Source organism: Leopardus geoffroyi, chromosome B1 (assembly GCF_018350155.1).
Source record: "Leopardus geoffroyi isolate Oge1 chromosome B1, O.geoffroyi_Oge1_pat1.0, whole genome shotgun sequence".
NCBI lineage: Eukaryota > Metazoa > Chordata > Mammalia > Carnivora > Felidae > Leopardus > Leopardus geoffroyi.
Window position 1 is genome coordinate 89,828,309 of NC_059327.1, and position 18,421 is coordinate 89,846,729.

The following is an 18,421-nucleotide window of genomic DNA, read 5'->3' on the forward strand; positions in this document are numbered from 1 at the left end:
TATCAGAAAACAAAATCTGACTTACTGATTTCAACACTTCCAGAGATTAGAGGCACGATTCATTATTTTTGTTCTCAATTACTGTGACAGTGCTCTGGTACCATCATTTCCCTTAAGCCAAACATTTCCCACCCCCCCCTCAGGTTTTGAACAAGGCTGAATTTTAAATAGTAAAATGTTTTTAATAATATGCATAATCTTTGAAGAAAAGTTTGCTCGAGTTTTATAACTGAAATTATGGATATTTAAGTATTTGATTCTAATTTTGTATGGATAAATGATAATTCTAAAGCATTAGCCATTTTTTTACTACTGTGTACCAATAACTAGTTGAATTTTTGATATTTAACTGAAATCTATTTGATTTTTGAGTTTATAAATTTAAGTTTGGGGTATTAGCTATTTAATGCAGCTATTGTTTAGGTTGTCCATAGAAATATTTTAGTTCTAGCGTTATCGTCTTTGAGTTTTTTTCTTTTTTAATGATTATTTGTTTATTTTTTTGGAGAGAGAGAGAGAGAGAGAGACAGAGAGAGAGAAGGTAGTGCAGACAGAGAGGGAGACAGAATACCAAGCAGGCTCTATGTCACCAGCACAGACTCCGATGCAGTGCAGAGCTCCACACAGAGAAAGAACTCATGAACCATGAGATCGTGACCCGAGCTGAAATCAAGAGCCAGGCTCTTAGCCAGCTGAGCCACCCAGCCAGCCCAATATATTCTTTGATTTTTTTAAGTTTTAAAATATACGTATGACATAATAGAGACCCAAATAACTTAGGTAATTTATCCACGATCACACAGATAGCCAAGGGAAAAAGAATTAATTAATGTTCACATTAGTTAATGGCCCCAACTACCAATTCTTTTCTTTCTTAGTCACCAAGATATTTCATGCAGCAATATATATTTGTTCAGATTCGCTGTTTGAAAGCCAAACAGTAGTTTGATTTTAATTAGCCCCAAGGTTTATTGTATTGTACTTTGTGTTTTTCTGTATTCTTTATTTTGTGCTTTAGTCCCAAAATCTTGTATCTAATATACCTCTGAAAATCCCAAGTCAAGAAAGTTCCTGTACAGCGTTCTATGAGGGATAAAGGATCTTTTGTTTGACGGTGTGTGATGTTGACCTTAGGTTTAGAGCAAGAGGGAATGCAATCTCTTTTCAGCCTGCTCTATTTCCTTCTATATTTACCTGGCTTACTGACTATGTACTCTGAGGGGATACCTGGACAAGAAATTCTAGGAAAGTCAGCGTTTTATGCCCCTAACATTGCAATTCACCCTCCAAGTCTTGTTTGTTTAGAAAAAAAAAAATATCCAGATCATTGGATCTTAAATTACTGAAATAGTTAAAACAAGAAGGACAAAGGGAATAAAAACTACTATCCTAAAAATATGCTCCCATAGGATTTAGACAATAGTATAAATTGAATAGTCAATGGATGGCAACAAACTAAAGGTTTACTGAATTATATTTTACATCATATTGTAGCTTTGTTTAATTTGGCTATATTATAGGATTGAATGTGTAGATTTTTTTCAAGCCAAGACAGTAAGACACACACTGTTAAATGAAGTGGGCTGATGGACTCATCATTTTGCTTTGCCAAATGATCTCATATTGTATCTGTAATCATCTCAAAACACTCATGCGTGCACACACACACACATGAGCATGCACACACATGCACACACACTCACACAGGCATGCACACACACACACGCACTCACACACTTGATGTGCTCCATAGAAGGCTTAGGAGTCAGAGCATGAAAGACAAATGAAGAACTCTGTTTCTTGATTTCTGGGAGGACTTTAAAATCTATTAAACTACATTCACCCTTGAAGATGCTGTCCATTACATATTCTTCAAGATTTGAAAGAGAAGGTGACGGCATTTATTAAATCAGTTCACTGAGCGATGGCTTAAGGGAAGGTGAGCTTGACCTGAAAGACTATAATAAAGTTATGACCACTTTGTTTTCTGGATCAACCCTTCTTTGTGCTATGACTGGTTTGTGTTATTTCACAATGTGAAGGATTATTAAAAAGAGCCTTAATATCGAGAAATTTTCTATGTCCACACCTGATGCAAGAAATAGAGAATTCACTATATATTTATGTCTTTTGTAGTAGAAAATCACTATGCATATGATGTAATACAAAATCACTCATGTGTGTAGCGTGACTGAAAACATCTAGTGTGTGAAATTCAGTCATCACCTGCCATCCTATATATATGCCTAATCTATCTGGTGGCTAACCATTATTTTCAGACTCTAAAGTTCTATCAGAGACACTATCTTCTGCCAAAAGGGTAAGACCACTTGCACGTAAGATGAATATGACACCTCTGGTTATTACATGGCTATTTTACCTCACTGTTGCTACTACCAAATTGTCAATATGTTACTACAAATATTGTCAGTTATCGACTTTTACTGATTTTGGTTTAGGAGAAAAATATATGTTTTTTGTATTTATCTTTAGTTAAGAAATAACTTTGAACTTCTTATTTTTGTAAGCTTCATATTAAATCCAACCACATTTATTATGCACCATTTTGTATTTGTGAAATGATTGTATATAATCTTCATGATAAATTCCAACATAGATGTTATATCAAAGACAAAACTACTATGAAGTCTAATGAGTCTTTAAGACCAGGCCATAATATAAGGAGAAATTCTGGGACCAGGAAGACAAAACTAAATTAGTAAATAGCTATCACCCACAAGAATTTCCCATTTTAATACATATGGATGTGGCATACTTAGGCCTGAGCCTACAGCCCAATTTCCTAAACAAATACATTTCTTCTAGTGAATGAGACATGGCCATAACCTTCCTTAAACATGCAGATATATGATGGGACACTTTTTAAAAAGTTTTTGTTTGTTTGGTTATTCCTTTATGTCTTTATTTTGGCACGGGGAGCACTTTTAATTTGGTTAGGATTAAGTAAGAAATACAAAGAGTTACTGAGGGCTCTAGACAGGACTTCCGGTTTGGGATGAAATCCAAGGGAAAGGACTGGAAACAAAATGACAAATAACTACATAAATTAGATAAGAAAAACAAGAGAGTAAGAGAAAAGTTACAGTTTTCTGAGCTGATAGATACACAGGACTCAACAGAGATGCCCTAACCACTAAATTTAATACAGAAAAAGAATTCCAAACACATAAATCCATGGCTCTGAGCCTATCCATACACATCTTGCTTTTTTAAAAAAAATAAGATTGTTTTAGAGTTAGGTAAACTAAATTGGAAATAGTTTCTGATTATGTCTGGGAAGGGGTAAAGATTCTCATTTAAAACAAATATTATTGAGTTGATGGAATTGAATTCATTCATTTATCATACCAAAACATATTTCTGGTAAATCATCAATTTTAAAATTCTGATATATTACTTGATCGTACACTCCCTCTGGTTTTGTGTGTGTGTGTGTGTGTGTGTGTGTGTGAGAGAGAGAGATTTCAGTAAAATAGGACATTACTGATTTTTTGATGCCCCACCCCCCTCCACATTTTCTGAATTTTGTAATTTTAATTAACAATTTTAATTAACAATATATATATATATATATATATATATATTACCATATTGATGTCATTTCAAAGAACTATAAAAGCTACGGCCATTTTTTGGTAGCTTGTACAAATATCAAAAAGAGATTAAATTGATGAATGATTAGTCATCCTGTCACTTGATCCAGAGCACTCATTTTAAACTAAATTCTGCTAGAACAATGGAACTAGAACTTGATGAAAGGCAACCTCTGTATATTGGTACATGAGGCATACTGGGAGTGGTAAATGGGCTCCCTAAATTAGGGTATCTGAATAAGCAAGCACTCATATGAGTAAAGTGTTCTGTAGTCAAAAATGCTTTAGAACTACCTCAAGACTACATGAAATGATAATTGGATGTCTTAATATAATATTCTCTTTTTTATCCATATGTGACAGGATATCTATAATTTATGAGATAAGTCAGCCGTGTTATGCCAAATATATATATATATATATACATATATATATATATATATATATATATATATATTGTTTTTTGAGATGAAGGAAAAAGAATTTTAATTCACAGACAATTAGAATTAAAGAACATCAGATTACCAGAGTTTTGATATTTGTTTTGTTTTTGTTGTTTTATTTTATTTATAATTATTATTTTTTTGAGAGAGAGACAGAGCATAAGCAGGGGAGGGGCAGAGAAAGGGGGAGACAGAGAATCCCAAGCAGGCATAGCACAGTCAGCTCACAGAGGCCAATACAAGGCTTGAACTCATGAATCTGTGAGATATTGACCTGAACTGTAATCAAGAGTTGGACGTTTAACCAGCCACCCAGGCACCCGTTGCTTTTGTTGTTTTAATGGAGAGGAAAGCATTTCAGACATAGACATTAGGATCTGGTAGTTACCTGCAAAGTAGAAACTAGAATACAAATCCACAAAATCCCAACTCAGGGCATCACACTGCCCCTTCTATGCATATTGACTCATTGAGCCCTTCCAAATACCAATGAGGAAGTTGCTACTTCCTCATTTTAGAGATGAGGAAGCTGAGCCATAAAGAGTTGAAGTAATTTGTTCAAGGTCATGAAGCTAACTAATTACTGTAATTAGGACTCTAAGGCAGTGTGGCTACAGATTCTCTGATTTTATTGCAATGCTGTGTGTGATCTGAAATTAGAAATTAAAAAAAAAAAAATCATCAACATCAGTGACTGACTTAAAGATCCAAGGACATAGTGAGAATTAAGGCCTCAAATATGTTATCTTGTGTAAAGCAATGAAATACTACACAGAAATAACTGAGGTTATCACGGGGACATTAATTTTACTATTAACACACACACATGAGTTTTGCATATATATGTATATAAACAAACATTAATGTTAGCTACACAAATACACATATAAGTGAAGAAATCGGAGTCTTAAAGTGCAACTGATGAAGGACTTCTTAAACAGATGATGAGGGAGGTCGGTGGGAGATGGGCTAGATGGGTGATGGATATTAAGGACAGCATTTGTGATGAGCACTGGGCGTTGTATGTAAGTGATAAATCACTGAATTCTACTCTTGAAACCAATATTGCACTGTATGTTAAATAATGGAAATTTAAATAAAATAATAAAATAAAAATTTCATTAGAAAAAAAACAGTTGTCCTATTTCTACATGTTTCATCAAAATCTAAACTTTTTAGTACATGATGAATTCAACTTTATTATAATACAGGAAGTTTATATCACAAGAGCCTTAACTTTTCGAAGTAATTTAATTAGAAATTTAAAAACAAGTAAATAATCACCTTAAAAATAGTGGGAATATCTATAATGTTTGGGCTTAATACTTCAAGCTCAGGGCAACTCTCCCTCTTCCTTCTAGAAAATGAAGGAGGAGGCACTGAATTTCATTCATGAGTGCTGAATGCATATGCATACATACATACATAAACAAACTGCAAGGTGGCAAAAGAGATAATAGGGAAATGAAATCCTCTAGATAACATAATAGGCTAAAATATGGTCTTTAAGGAAGAGTCTCAGAGGAAAGCGTATGATTTCATGCGAAAGGAGCAGATTCCTTGTGATGCTTTCGTTTGCCTGTTGATATTGAATGTAAAATCACTGATACTGTTGATGCCTCTTCCTTGTCCCCATCACCCCATCAAGTTTTGAATAGTTGTTAGACTTACTAGCAGTTACTAATAACAAATAGTGATTAATAGCAAAAGTAAATTATGTATTGCTGAGAACAAAATCTAGCCTGTCAGAAATACGGTGTAACAATGAGCTTTTCACCAAATGGCATTATTTAATAGAAAAACGTGTTGAAAACCCAACCCCTCTCTGCGTACATAATCCACATGAAGTGTAAAGGCAAATACAACTAAAAAACTAAAGGCTTAAATTTCGCTGTTGAAAATACTGGAAGGGGCTTCCCTTCTTCCTTTCCGTGGAGCGTTTACTTTAAAAAACTTGTAATTGTTTTCTTTCTGTTTGAAATGTAAGAATATATTTTTAAAAGCTAAATAGCCTCTTGCTAACTTTAACATTCGAGAATGTCTTCTCCAGGACCTGGGAACTATCTCTTTGAAATAGGATCTTCATAAAAGATAGTATACCAATCTCTCAGTCTCTTTGAGGTGGGAGAGGGTTGAGTGGGTAAGAGCCTAACTTCATTGGGTGCCTTGCTCCAAGATACAGAATTATCTCCTATGGTAGAGATGTGAGAAGTTTATCTCCCTTTGGATTAAGCCAATTAACAAACACAGATGGCCACGACAGAGGCCAGGTGAAATTAAGGTGTTGAACTGCATGTGACAAATGTTGCTATCAAGTTCTCTTTCTTGAGTACTAGTTACTGTTTATTTTGAGAATGCATATGTAATGGGTCATGTCTGCTTGCCTAGACAAAAGAATGAGACTTCTGCCTATCATTGCAGTCTCTTATTGGATTGTCTCTGATGTATATAACATACTGCTTTAATGCCTATTTAATAATAAAAAATGGTTTTATTTCTCTTCTACCTTTCTGGAGAGGTTTTCTGGTTTGGAAAGAGATTTTGTTTTTATTTTCTCAACAGGACCCACCCCCTACAAAGAAAAAATTCACTGCTCCTTATTTGATATAGAGATCTTAAGTGTAAATTCAGGGAAATATAGTAAATTTAAATGCAAAACTATAACTTATTCATATTTCATTTCTCAACTGTATTTTCAACCAAAGCATTTTGCTGAGGAACATAAACTTTTTATGGCACAAAATTTGGGGCCTGATGCTTTTTTAAATAATTAATTGAAAGAAATACTTGTTTTGCACTGAACGTATGGGTTGATATTGCTAAAATGTTTCTTCATTTACAAATATAGGAATTAGATTTCTGAAACAAAATGACAATAGCTTCCTTTCTTCCTCAACTTATTAGTGATATAACTTGTATTGTTTGAGAGTTTAGCTGTGATGTTAAAATGCTGTTGTATCTTTCCTGGGTCAAGACAGGGAGCACTGAAGCAGAGAAAAGGGAGAGAAGTTTCCACAAGCCAGCTATGCTCTACTGCTCATTGCATTTGACATGCTTCATGATGAGTGAGGGATACAGTAAGTACTATGTACAGCCTTACTGCAGCCAGTTATAATTATATCAGTGAGTATTTGAAAGTATGGCCATTTCCAAATGTGGAGTCTATGAAACTGGAGAATACAATTTTAAAAACCAAGATCAAAGTTTACTTTGCACTCTAGTGATATTTATAAATTTTCAATGAAAATATAGGGATTTTGAAGAAAACTACATCCTTAATCTGACCTAAAATTAACATTAAAACACAACTCTGACACTGTTATTTACTAAAATTATCAGAGTAAGTCTAGCTAGGTTTAATCTTTCTTCTGGGTTCAGACATAGGGAATTGGTAAAATAATTAGCAACTTAATTATGAAACTTGAGTGAGGCAATCTGAACTCTCACCTAGTACGGTGTCGTTAACTAACATCAAACTTATCTGACCTTCAAATTCCACAATGGTGAAATCAGAAAGCTGCTTTTCTTTCTTCCTAGTGGTTCTTTGCTTATTACTTCATTTTTATTATTATTCTCTTTTCCGTTAAAATCAAATGAGATGTTCCATGTAGAAGCAACTTGTAAAATTCCAAGTACTAAACAGATATCATTATTTATATTTCCCCCTTTTTCAAGCTGATTGTATACAAATGCTAGCACATATCCTTTGTTTCCTGAGCAAGTATTTGAAATTCCTGGTGCTCAGTAGTTCTAGGCTCTTTTCAGAATTCCATTGGCTCTAAGACTGTGACTGGATACTGACCTAAGAGACATATACTCAGAATACTCTGCTATTTTATTACTACTGTTAAAAGAACTTGCTTAAAAGTAGTTCACATGCCCCTTTTTTGGCTTTACAATCATACGCCTTTCCTAGCTTTCCTCATTTCTCTATTCCTTTTATGTTTTAAAATCCTTGGATGTATTTTCTGATTAAATCCAAGGGTGTGCTCATATACATTCATTTACACATTAATGAAAGATAGGACATCCTAGACATGAAACAGTACAATTATAATTAGAGACAGCCTTCTGATCCACTCCAGGAAATTGCTTAAGTCCCTTTTATGCAAGTAGAGTCATATGGAGATGAAAGTTGTATATGTCATGTAAATCCTCAATAAGCTTGAATGGCAATAGGTAGGTGGTAGTGTTGCCCCTGCATATGGAGTGATGAGAAACCTGAGCGGTGCAGCTGAACAATAACCTTTAACAAGTGCTTCAGTGAATCTTTAGAAGATGTATGATTTTTATTTGTACAGATAATTTTCTCATATTTTCCCAAAAAAGCATTGAGAAAGGTAACAATAACAAAACTAAAAAAAAAAAAGAAAAGTGAAATAGACATCAAAACAAAGTATCAGAGGGAGATATTTATAAGCAAGAAAGTCATAAGGAAAGGAGGTCCACTCTTACGGGCCATAAAAGAGTTTCTAATTGTTTGCTCAACTTTGAAGCAGTTGAGAGAAAAGGGTGAAACATGGTCACTGACAGAACTGTCATCATCTGAAAGGAAAGCACATTAGTTCCTTAGGGCAAGAAAGCTATACCTTGCATACTCCTACCAAAATGAAACAAAACAGACTTAAAACTTCACCTACGGCTCTATCTAAGGACTACAAAATGATAGTTTTTGTTTGTTTGTTTGTTTGCTTGTTTGTTTTTCTTTTTCATACAGTTTTCCTAAAGATAATAAAGTTATAGATTTCAAATAGCAAGATAGTGTTCCTTCTTTAGAGAACTGAGGGCTTAATATTAACATAAAGCTCAGTAAGCTTAAGTCTGTGTAGTCTGGCTTTTAGGGATAGACAAAGTACCTCAAGGAGTAGCTAGGTTGGATACCATCCAAACCATTGACACAGATAAGTTCTCTAATCCAGTATATTTATTTGAACTGAAGAACAATACAGAATAATGTATTCTCAGATGAGAACCTAGGGCACTGACTTTCTGAAATGCTGATGGAAGGTTAATTTATATGCATTAAAAACCAGACAATGAATAAATATAATCAAGAATTGTTCAAGACTTGATGGCTAGTTCAATTTAGACTCATAGGTGGTACAGAGTAGTTGCTGAAGATTGTCAAGCTTTATTTTAAGTACACATGTCTTTTGTACATGCAAATTTAATCAGGTTAGCATCAAAAACTCCAGGGAAGTCATTTCAGTGTATCAGTATTTCTTCTTGATAACTCAGATTTCAAGTCGCACATTGTTATAATTTCTGAACAAAAATAACCGTACCTCTTTACAGAGCTTGTAATTCCTTTTTTATCGCCAAAAGTATAGTACTTATGTAGTTATCAGATAAGAAATATTTAAAATGGTGCTTTTTTAACATAACAATATAAATTATAAGTATCAATGAAGAACAGCTTACATCTCAAAAACCATACTACGCATCCTGCATATTCCCAAAATGAGGAAGATATCTCTGATATATGTAAGAGTGGTGTGACCCCAAAATTTAGAAATTTAGGAATGTGGCAGAGTCCTTAATCATAAAAAAAGGAATAAAATCTTACCGTTTGCAACAACATGGGTGGACCTAGAAGGTATTGGTTCTAAGTTAAATAAGTCATACCAGGAAAGCCAAAGTTACTCTTATTTCATTTATATGTGGAACCTAAAAAACAAAGCAAACAAAACAGAAAGAGACTCAGAGATACAGGAAATAAACTGCTACCGAAGGGGAGAGTGGGATGGGGGTTGGGTGAAATAGGTGAAGGGGATGAAGAGGAATAAACTTCCAGTTGTAAAATAAACAAGTCATGGGGATGTGATGTACTACACAGGATATATAGTCACGAATACTGTAATAACTTTTCTTGCTGACAGATGGTAACTAGACTTATCGTGGGGATCATTTCGTAATGTATAGTAATATCAAATCACTATGATGTACACCTGAAACTAATAGAATATTGTATATCAATATAGACTTCAATAAAAAATCATTATCTCCACTTCTTTCTGGATTATATTTCTCTTCCTCCCTTCATTTAGATGTGGTCATGTGATTGACATCTCTCCCTCCCCAACCCATAAAAAAAAACATATTCCCCTCATGGTCCTCCATGCACTTTGCCCTCTGCCAAGTCACTAAGGGCCAACTTGGAAGACGCATGTTGAAGGTGCAGTGTCTCTGACGTGTTATTATTGAATTATTATGTAAGAAATTAGCACTTCTCCAACCTGTAACTGCCTTGCTTTCGATACCTGAATGAGGAACAAAAGTCTATGGTTTGGAAACATGACACATTTAAGGGTATATTTATACTATTGTTAGCTTCTTCAAGTCATTCAATGTCCTTCACAAGAGAGATCTTACTTTTATTTGAAAGGCATTTCACTTCTTTATGTTTCTATGTATCTATGAAAGGTGGTCTTTACATTTGTGTTCACATTTGGATTAGTTTGGTGGCAACTTGTATTCTCTAGATTCTTTGAACTCATCTCTTATCCTTTCTTATGCTCCAGCCACTCTTGTCTTCTTTCTGTTTCTCCCAAATGACATGCGTATATCCTTTTAGGCCTCCTGCACTTAATTTTCCCTCTTCAATGTTCTTTCTTTCCTTTCCTCTTTGCATGGCCTACTTGTAATCTCTCATGTGTTAACTTACATGGCATCATATCTGAGAGATTTTTTGCTAACATTAAGGTAGAAGACCTATCACTTGACTTCCCATACCCCATTATTGTGCTTTACCATGATCACAATTTAGCTTCTTTATTTTCTTTTTGAAAGTCATGTGTGTGCATGTGTGTGTTTGTCTCGCCTCTAAATTTTGCCTCTAAGATGACAAAGTCTTTGTCTTTTTTATTCCCCAACTTATCTTCAGTGCTTCAGATAGATAATTTTTGGTACATAATAGGAGTTTGAGAAATACATTTTTCAGTGTAATGTGAACACTGCCTGTTCAAAGATAAACCAATAGATAAAGAGTTGGATTGTTAAAACCAGTAGATTTATTTTCTAATATTTGGCAGTTTATCTTCAAATATTACTAAGCAAACTAATTTATTTACCATAGAGCTGCATTATATGGGGTGATACGTAAATATTGACGCTGGATGAAATTCCATAAAAGTTTTATGGGTACCTATTTAACATTACATAAAAATTGAAATTAATCTATATAGTGCTTTACATACACCATAACCTCACAGTTAATGAAGAGTTACTGCGTCTGAAGAAAGTAATTAAAAGGTGACTTATGCATTGATTTTCTCACAAGATTCAATGAACTTTTAAACATAGTGTTATTGTATTTTGAAATTAGTAGAAATATAAAACCATGTTTAACTTCTTTAAAAATCAAACTGATGTCTTTTATTTAAAGACAGAGTTGCATTTAATAGATATTAGCTACTATTCATAAATGGCTTATGGAATAAGTACTGCAGTTGTTGAACATAAAGACATTTTATATCTGACTAATTTATAATTAATGTCTTCACATTCACTGCAGTTTGATTAAAGTTATATTATTTATAAGACATACATTTTTAATTAGAATATATGTATTTAGAAAATCAATTAATTTTCTTTTATTTAAGGAATATGTGTGTTAAGGATAAAAATATTTTTAATGTTTATTTATTTATTTTGAGAGAGAGAGAAAGGGAGAGAGAACGTGTGGGAGAGGGGCAGAGAAAGAGGGAAGAGAGATCCTCTTCAGAAGGCTCCCTGCTGGCAATGCAGATCCCAACATGGGGCTCTAACTCATGAACCTTGAGATCATGACCTGAGCCAAAATCAAGAGTTGGTGCTTAAACAACTGAGCCACCAAGATGCCCCAAATATAAACATATTTTAAAGGGATAAAAAATTATGAAGATAATTTCTTTTAAGAAGTGGAGAAAGTCATTGAATGTTTTCATTCGAGATAGGTTTTATCCCTGTTCTTTGCAATAATACAGAAATCAAGAGCTAAGTACTTCAATAACATGATGTTTGTGGGAAGATATGATTTACCAAGTTCCATAATTCTATTTACTCATAAATACATACTTCTCTTTATTGAAATTTTAAAAATAATATGCTACATATTTTATCTCTTCACAAATTCAAATAATACTGAACAATAAAAAAACAAAAGACCTTATTCTCTCCTAAAGGAAATTATAGTTTATTTAATAAAACCAACGAATAGGCAGATGATTCACAGAGTAACATACAGGATTAATGAATAATTTGGTATTTATGTGTTATTGAAGATGCTAATAATATGGAACAATAGATTCACTTTGGGTAATTGAGGAATATTATGTAGAGGAACTGGCATGATCCTGTCAATAAAAACCTTTGAAGTCACAGTTTGAGAAAGGAAAATGTATTAGAGTTATGTCCCCCTTGTAGAAGAGACAATACTTTAATTAAGGAAAGCTACTATGAAGTACTCTTTTTGAACTTAGATCTTTGTATTCAAGAAAATTATTTAGCTTCCTTCTGTGAGCTGACAAAGGAATTTATTATGTCATAAAAAAAAAAAAACAGATTGGGGCGCCTGGGTGGCTCAGTCGGTTGAGCGGCCGACTTCGGCTCAGGTCATGATCTCGCGGTCGGTGAGTTTGAGCCCCGCATGGGGCTCTGTGCTGACAGCTCGGAGCCTGGAGCCTGTTTTGGATTCTGTGTCTCCCTCTCTCTCTGCCCCTCCCCCGTTCATGCTCTGTCTCTCTCTGTCTCAAAAATAAATAAACGTTAAAAAAAAATTAAAAAAAAAAAAAAAAAAAAAAAACAGATTCACTAATCAGCTTAAGCAAATTTTGTCCATGAGATTGTTTTATTAAACTCTTTCCTCCGGGCGCTTGGGTGGCTCAGTTGGTTAAATGCTCAACTTCGGCTCAGGTTGTGATCTTACAGTTTGTGGTTTCGAGCCCCGAGTCAGGCTCCGTGCCAACAGCTCAGAGCCTGGAGCCTGCTTCAGGTTCTGTGTCTGCCTCTCCTCTGCTGGTGCTCTCTCTCGCTCTCTTGCTCTCTCGCTCTCTCAAAAATAAATAAATAAACATAAAAAAATTTAAGCTCTTTTAACCTAAAGGATATATTTGCTATTTCCATTACTGTCTTTACTTTCCATTCAATAGAAATGAATAAAAACTCCTGTTGTTCACTAGTTTCATTATAGAGATTGCCTTCTCTAGATTGTAAACATTTATATTTTTATGAATGTCAGAGCTTGTAAAATAATTTTTAATAGTTGTGGAATGTCATAAACCATGAAAAATGCAGTAAATACTGACAGTTTATAAATGTAAGCATTGTTACTCACTTCAAGTATAAATGAACTTGAAATGATTTTTTTTAAATGTTAGCACCTTAAACGGAATTATTTTCTTACAGAGACTATTAAAAACCCCTAAGTGATTTATGGCATTTAAAACAGCTGCCCTTTCCTATATTCCTCCTACACTGTTAAAAATAAATGGTGGTTGGGAAGGGTCAAAATCCAATTATGGATTTATGTTTAAGTGCTTACTCATTTTCCAATAACCTCTTTCTACAAAAATTTCATAGCATAGACTAAGGGAGAAATAGATATAATATTAAGGATAATCCAATCTTAGGAGTTTTAAAAGTAGTATGTTTAGCATGCAATGGTTGTATATTAAGGAGATATATAATTCTGCCTTAATATTTTTTTTCCTGAATTTATTGTCATATTCCTCTATTTACTACTTAAAAACATCTTTAGTGAAGAGAGCTGGCTACTCTCTATAAGCTTGCAAATGGAGATATTAATGAATATGAAAAGAACTGTCACAGTTTAGCCCCTCAACTCCCTTTCTTTCCAGAGCTGAGTATCTCAACTGCATGAGTAGATATATATTGTCCCTAGTTTAGATAATGACCAAAAGAATTTAACTTTAGCCTCATTTTTTAAAAAACTAATATTAGCTCATTTCTGTTTCATCTGGCCACGGCTGGGCAAAACGATATTCGTGACTCTTCTAGTTTTTCCTCTACCCCTGTCACCCATGATGTCTTTATTTTTATAATTGAAATTGATTTGCATTCACTCATTTACATGACTAAAATGTATAATGGCAACTAAGTCTCAGGATTGTGCCTTGTACATATTTTTTACTTTATACTTTAGCAACCTTCCTATTTTGCACAGTTCACTAGATATACTGCTTTAATATCATCTTGATTTATACCAAGAACCATCATCTTACACCCAAGGGTAGCACTCCTGTCTAGGTTTCCAAGGTCTTGAATGTGAGAACTATATACCTTCCTCAACGAAGACTGCAGTACTTTCATAGAAGCTAGTGACTTATGGACCCTTTAGTTCACACTATCTACTTAGCTTGGGATCATATTCATACATTGTATGTCTAGGAAGCCTTATTATAATGTGCTGTTAACTCTTTGAGGTATCTTCTTGCTTTATGTTCAACTTCCATCAGAGATGATGTGTGTGAAAATTAACTAGAGCTCATGGCAACCATTAGACAATGTGCTTATCTACCACACTAAATATAAAAAATAAAATATATACATATATAAATCATTTAATATGGGACAAAATCAAACATAAAACCTAAAACAATTTTTTTTAAATATTTACTCTCAGAAGTGTTTGAATCTAATCTACCATTCTTATTATTAGGATTTGTGTAAAGTTCACATATCCCCAAAAGTAACATGTCCCTAAATAAATAACTGGTTAACATGTCAAATCAGAAGACATAATGATAGGATTTGGACTGAAAACAAACAAACAGAAAAAACACATTGAAAATAAACATGTAATTTTTATATAAAAATTTTATTCCACACACACACACACAAAATTTTATTTCATAAGTTGTTCTATGCTCTAAACCTAACAAAGACTTTATTTATGTACCCTAATTATTCTCTTAAAATATATATAAAATTTTAAAGTGGAATTATTAAAAACAAAAAAAACAACCTGTCTCTGAGAGATACAATTAGTAAATGTTAATATAATGCACTAAGCTAGTAGCCCATAAAAGCAAGAATTATAATAATGTCATAAATTATTTTCAAGAGCCAAGTAAATTTTTATAGGTTATGTACAAGACACTGGCTATTGGGAAACAGATGGAAAATTTTTATGTGTTGAAATAGAATTGATTGTTCTTTTATGAATCTTATAGCTGGATACCTTCCCAATCTTTCTTATTTTTTTCTAACAATGTGCCTTTTGAGTTTTCTACAATAGCTCATATTTTCTTGGAAAAAAATATATTCCTTTTGTGTCCTTTCCAGTCTTTATGCCATTAATTTATTTTGTTTGGATTATTAGGCTAATTAGTGATACCAGTGCGATGATATAAGCTGTGATTGTGAGGATCTTTGTCTTATTTCTTATTTTAAAATAATTTTCCCCAAATTTCCCAATTTTCCAAAATTGATGTTATAACATGAGTTTAATCTTCAACATATTACAGAAATTCTTTGTTCTCTAGTTTTATATATATATATATATATATATATATATATATATTTAATTGTATTTTTAAATTATATTTAAATTTTTAAATTAAAATATATATATATATATGTTTTTAATTATGAGATATCAGATTTTGATGATACTTAAAACTGAATCTCTCATGTGTGCTCTTTCTACTTTGTCGATGTATTGAATGGTAGTTATAGATTTGATTTGTGCACCTACTCTTGCCTATTCCTAGGATAAAATCAGCTACTCGTGTTGAATTAACTATGACTAATACTGCCAGAATTGAGAGCATGAATACCTTGTTAAAGATATTAAGGGCTTTGCTGAGGAAGAGATTGACTGTAATATTCCTATCTGATAACATGTCTGTCTCTTTTCTGTATGAAGGTGATCTGGCTCTATTCAATGAGATGAAGAGTATTTCCTCTTTACATTATCTTAAAAACTTTGGATACCATTGGAATGATGTGTTCCAAAAAACATCTTGCAGCCTTAGACTTTAACAATCACCTGGGCCTTTTGTTTTCTTTGTGATTTCATAATGAGTGCTTCAATATTCCAATTTACTTAGAATTTATAGGAGTATTCAGGTGTTTCGTAATTCAGACATCTTGGTATTTCATCAAAATCTAGAACTTTTTCTAGAAATTTTGGTATCTCGGAGTGCCTGAGTGGCTCAGTCGGTTGAGTGTCTGACTTTGGCTCAGGTCATGATCTCACTGTTGGTTTGAGTCCCCCGTCAGACTCTGTGCTGAGAGCTCAGAACCTGGAGTCTCCTTCGGATTCTGTGTCTCTCTCTCTTTTGGCTCCTCTCATACTCTCTCTCTCTCTCTCTCTCTCAAAACTAAATAAACATTAAAAAATTAAATAAGAATAAAAAAAGAAATTTGGTATCTCATCAAAATCTCTAAGATATTACTATAATAGTCATTTCCATATGCAACTGTCTCTGCTCTATGATTACTAATATTTACACATCTGTTCCTCTTTCTTTCTTTCTCAATTTAGCCAGATATTTTTCTCTTATTTTAATTTTTCAGAGAATGAGGATTGCATTTATTCTTTTTCTCTATATTGTGTTTGTTTTCTATGTCTTTGCTTTCTAATTTTATCTGTACCATCTCCTTTGTTCTTTGTCTTTCTAGGAAAAAATCTTTTCAGTGTCTGCAAATACATCACCCAGGATATAAATTTGACAAAATAAATAGAATAAAATTAAAATACTTTCTGTTACTGGAAATTCTATTTTTAGCTCAAATTAGTCTTTTTATACCTAAGAATCCTTATCAGTTGGTGAAGTTTATGATTACATTACATATTTTGTTTACATTTGTTTAAATTAATTATATATTTTATTTAAATTATGGCTTTCCTGGATGTTTTTTGATCTTATCGATTAGCTTTCATTAGCAAGGGTGTATATTTATTCCCTTTAAACATAAACATATCATATTAGGCATATGCTTCAGTCTATCAAGATCGCTATGGATTATGGGTCTCTCATCCAGACTGCTAAAACATTTGATATCTCGATTTTGATTAAAATGTCCTTTAAGTTATTGATAGCTGTTTAAGAAATATAAACGTGAAGGAAAGGCCTTTATCAATGTTAAAGACATCTGTGGAATAACATCAGTTTTTTGTCTTATTTTTTACATATGGCCACTCACCTCATAAACATTACATATAACTCATGTTTCTCTTCGTAAGTTACCTCAAAAACATTCAATGTTGATACCAAAGCACTATTGTTCTAAGGAAAGTCAGCATGAGTTGAGTATTTATGCCTGCATGGGGTAGGGAGAGAGTTAATACATTACCAGAGTTGTTATGGAAAACTATAGAACTATTAAGCACCCACTTTGCTTTTTACAGTTACATATTTAAAAATCAGTAATTCACAATTTTTAATTTCATCTAGTCATTTTGCAATGTTTCGTAAAGAAAAAATAAATAGTATACTTCCTTACATTTATCATATTAATCCTATTATTTCAATTCTATTTGATTATTTATGTACATCAGTTTACATTTCTTCAAATTCTGGCGTATACTGCTTATGAAGGTGAAGTTCATATCCCAGTGAAGAAATACAGAGAAAAATGAATTGTCCACCTGGCTCTGTGACTGTGAAGTTGTGACTTCCACCTACTAATTCGAATAGGCATTTGTGATATTCCTGCAACTAGGATGACTGGGTGAATTATCAAAAGGAACATATTACTTCAGGTCAAAGAGAGGAAGAAAAAAGATTCAAATGAAAGAGAAAGAATTAACTTTATTATACAGGCACAAACAGGTGAAGGCAAATGCAATTTATTCCAGTGAAATAACTGATTAATGATATACTACAATTATTTTCTTAGTAAACTGTTCATTAAAATATATACTTTTTCAAAACAAATTAATAAACTCTATTTGTCTATTTCTTGTTTAAACATAAATGTGGATAGTAATGAGAAATGTTAAAACTGTGTCTATCACGAACAGTAAATTTGAACTTTCTTGCTGATTAATTTCATTCTTTAATATTGTTAGCAAATTTCTCCAAGGTTGACTCTGTGTTTCTGCATTTCAAAATATAACTTTGACTAATTTAAATGGAGCAGAATAACAGTACACTCACCTACATTAAACTGACATTAAATAGCAATAGTGAGAGCAAGGCCTAATAGTGTGTGCCTCTAATCCACTGAAGGGCTTGACCTTAATGGCCAAGGGCATTTCAATTAAGTTTCATTGTTCTTCATTACGTTTCTTCAATATATGTGCCTGATGTGTTTGTCTCTGCTCTCACAAGACAAGGAAACGTTTTATAAGGGTTAGGGGTAACTTTGGTTTTTATATCATTGAATTCTAATGGGAAATCTCTTCAGAGTTTTTAA

General features: G+C 33.0%; 1 long non-coding RNA gene across 2 annotated transcripts in view; it reads left to right on the plus strand.

Annotated features, from left to right (window-relative positions):
- The window catches only part of LOC123583006, a 60,095-nt gene that overhangs the window by 17,842 nt on the left and 23,832 nt on the right, over positions 1 to 18,421 (plus strand). Inside the window, exon 2 of one of the 2 annotated variants that reach the window (XR_006704695.1) lies at positions 7,032 to 7,134. The exons of the other annotated variant lie outside the window; for it this stretch is intronic. This is a non-coding gene — a long non-coding RNA (uncharacterized LOC123583006). The remainder of the gene's footprint in view (positions 1 to 7,031; positions 7,135 to 18,421) is intronic. 2 annotated transcript variants of the gene reach the window in all.